The 3,482-nt window shown below is 43.7% G+C and overlaps 1 pseudogene; it reads right to left on the bottom strand.

Moving 5' to 3' along the window:
- Window positions 1-2,406: 2,406 nt before the first annotated feature.
- On the bottom strand, window positions 2,407-2,707 carry LOC119804571 (annotated as a pseudogene).
- Window positions 2,708-3,482: the final 775 nt, after the last annotated feature.

Genomic DNA, 3,482 nt, shown 5'->3' with positions numbered 1-3,482 from the left:
CCTATTTCCAAGCTCACTCCTTCAATGTACGCTCTCTTTTCCTGTTCCAATCCACTTGTCTCTGTATCTCATTGTTTAGAGACACAAGACCTGGTCATCTCAGCTGGGTCAAGCTCAGGACCTAAGAGGAGAAAGTATTTGGGCCCGACTTGAACAATAGGTATAAAAAAGTTGACCGTTCAGTTTTGAGGCAAGCAGTGAAGATTTAAAGAGTGTGTTTGACGCTGTCTTAGTCCTGTCAAAGTCATGAGGAAAGAGCCGGTTCTGTCAGAAGCTGGAGTAGAGATCCACACTGGTACTCAAAGGAAGGAAGGAAGGGGACTTTCTACTGCACATCTGTTTGTACTTCTTGTGTTTTCTCTATCTACACACAAATGGATTCAGTACTAAACAGCCCTGAATCTATTTGAAATGACAAAGTAGAGAGCAACAAATTCCCGACTCTTATCTCTGGTTGCAATTCTAAATTCTTCCAGCGCGGCTCTGGGTGCAGAAAGAAAATAAAAACTATGTCTGTTGAGACTTCGGTGGAAGTGCTGGAAGACAGTAAGATGCTGGCGATGTTTGAGAAGTGGCTTCTGAGCGTCCCTGTTATAGACAGCAGGAGAGCAGTATAGGGACAAGCGTGACAGTGCACATGCAAGAAACATTTCCATCTCGCCCCGGGGCTCATTTCACATCACAGGTGGATACCGCCGTCCATTCTCCGGACTACACTTGGGTTTCCTAATCTCTGCTTCTCATACAAATGAGAACAAACCGTGAAATAGTAGACTCCAGGCCAAACGTTTGCAAATACAGCAGTCCCATTCAGAAGAACTAGGCCAGATTTTGTGGGAGCAGGGCAGGTCTGCCCCAGTTCTCAGGCCTTGAATAGGCTCCTGAGAGACTGAGCTGAGTTGGGTGGGGGGGTTCACTCATCACTGGGTCTGTTCTTTTGCTCATGCACACTCTCAGTCTTGGCCAGGAAACCACTCTCGCCACTCTATCGTGAGCTTGCCACGGCATCACGGTTTGCTTTGGTTGGTTGTTGTTGTTTGGGTTTTGTTTTGTTTTTGTTTGTGACCTGGTCTTTTGCTATATTTGAGCCATGTTTACACATGTTTACACATCTTCATAGGTGAAGACGAAAGAGGGTGCTAGGTTGTTGTATCTCAGAACACGAAGTCGGATCAGGGATGTGTGCAGTGGTAGAACCAGAGACAGTTTATTAAGAAAAAGAGGAATAGCCGGGCAGTGGTGGGTCACAATCTCAACCCCAGCACTCGGGAGGCAGAGACAGGTGGATCTCTGAGTTCAAGGCCAGCTTGGTCTACAAAGAGAATTCCAGGATAGTGAGAACTGTTACACAGAGAAGCCCTATCTTAAAAAAATTAAAAGAGGGAAACCCTGTCTCGAAAAACCAAAAAAAAAAAAAAAAAAAAAAAAAATTAAAAGAAACACACACGGGGAGGGGGAGGAGTTATGGAGGCTGGGGGAGATGGCTCAGTGGGTAATGGTGGTACAAGCATGAGGTTTGTTTGAGCTCAAAGAAGTTTGCTCAGGAAGTGAGATAGCAACTCTCCTCCCCTTTCAGACACAAACATGTTTGTCTCAAAGTGCTATTTAAGGTCTAGGGCTGGCTGGACCCCCTAATTCTGTGATATCAGGAGAGAATGATACAGAAACAGTGAAGACACATTAAGGGAAAACTAGTTCCTTTTGGTTGAGAAGATAAAATCTCTGTCCTGGGTGGAATCTAGCATCCCAAGCTACCCAACTGTAAACAAGTTAACAGAGCGAGGCCACTAAGACACCTGGCTAAGGACCACTCCCCAAGGAAGGCTCATCTTAAGCCACGATGAAGAGATAGGTGGGATAATTACCACTATAACGAGATAATGAACCTTTCCTAGCAGAATTCCCAGCCCCTATCACAGTCCCCATGATCCATCACGTTCTGCTGAATCTGCAACTATTTTTTTTTTTTTTTTTTTGCCAGTGCTGGCCAGAGCATAAGTCGGCTTTTTTTTCCTGATATGCTCTGCTTTCTCACTCTCTCTAAAGCCGAGTGGCTAGCTGCCTCTCCACCCTGTGACTAATCTCCTTGTAAGCCTAAAACAAACAGCTTATCTTTTTCTCTTCCCTCTCTGTTTTCCTCCTCTAAGCAGCTATGATTCCCGATTCCCATCTTGCCTGCCCTGGGGTTTTCTTTTCAATACTAATAAAACTGTCCTCTTGGAACAAACCTCGGTTTTGCATAACTTTCAAACTTTTCCTGCTTCTTCCTTCCTTTCTTTTTTTTTTAATCAAGTGGGCAATTTTATTAAAAAAAAAAAAAAAGCAAAATAAAAAACAGAAACAAAAACACCAAACGGAAGTTCACACAGGAAGGGAGGTTCCCAGGGTCAGGTTGCCCTCCACCTGCTAAGCATCCTGCTGCTTCACGAACCAGTTCGGGGTGGCCTCCATGCCTTCCTGTGGGCAGATAAACACCACCGAGGTGCGCGCGGCACACCACGAGCCCCAGCTGCCCTTTGTCCTCTGTCAGCTTGTCCTGGTCATCGGGGTCTCGCATGTACTCGAAGGTCCTGAGCAGTGGGTCAAACCCTTTCAGGATCCCATTGGCTTCCCGGCCACCCTGGAACTTCACTCGGATGGTCTTGTCAAAGCACTTAGACAAGTCCAAGATGCTTGCTTTCTTCTTTTTCTCTTTGTCCTGTGCCATCTTGCCACCACACATCTTAGAGTTTAATATCTTAACTGGCAAAAATGGGAAGGTGCAGCCATGAAAAGCGTTCACTTTTCATAAAGCCGCTGTAGAATAAGCTTTGTACTTAATACACACACCTGCCATAGCTGAATCATAATTAATATACTGTACTTGCTGACTATTGTATACTTTACCTGTTGATCTATACTCCCCCTGCTTGAGTACCCGTCTGGCAGCTTCTATAAGCTCTCTATTGGAAATTGGCTCATTGCTCCCTTTAAGAATTTTACTTAGTGGCCCAAGATCTCCCAATAAGAGTATTATAACTAAGGCTTTAGCCATTTTATATCTAATTAAAAGCTTGTAAGCGATCCTCCTCTTAATTTGCAAGTCTGCCTAGCTGATAGGAAAATGGAAAAGAAAAAGCATATTCAACTAATGATGCTGGCCTAACTAGACATCAACATGCAGAAGAATGAAAACAGATCCATATTCATCTCTATGCACAAAACTCAAGTTTAAATGAATCAAGAACCTCAACATAAAACCAACCACATTGAACCTCACAGAAGAAAAAGTTAGAAGTACCTTTGAATTCATTGGTACATCTCAGACACAGCCTCAGTGACACAGACATTGAGAAGAACAATTAATAAATGAGATCTCCTGAACTGAGAAGCTTCTGTTTAGCAAAGGACATAGCCAACAAGATACAATATCAACCTATAAAATGGTAAAAATATCTTTACTAATCCACTCCAAAACATACAAAGAACTCAGGAAATTAGTC

This window comes from Arvicola amphibius, chromosome X (assembly GCF_903992535.2).
Source record: "Arvicola amphibius chromosome X, mArvAmp1.2, whole genome shotgun sequence".
In the NCBI taxonomy this organism is placed as follows: Eukaryota; Metazoa; Chordata; class Mammalia; order Rodentia; family Cricetidae; genus Arvicola; species Arvicola amphibius.
Note: the sequence above shows the minus strand (reverse complement) of the source record. Positions and strands in the feature narration are given on the sequence as shown.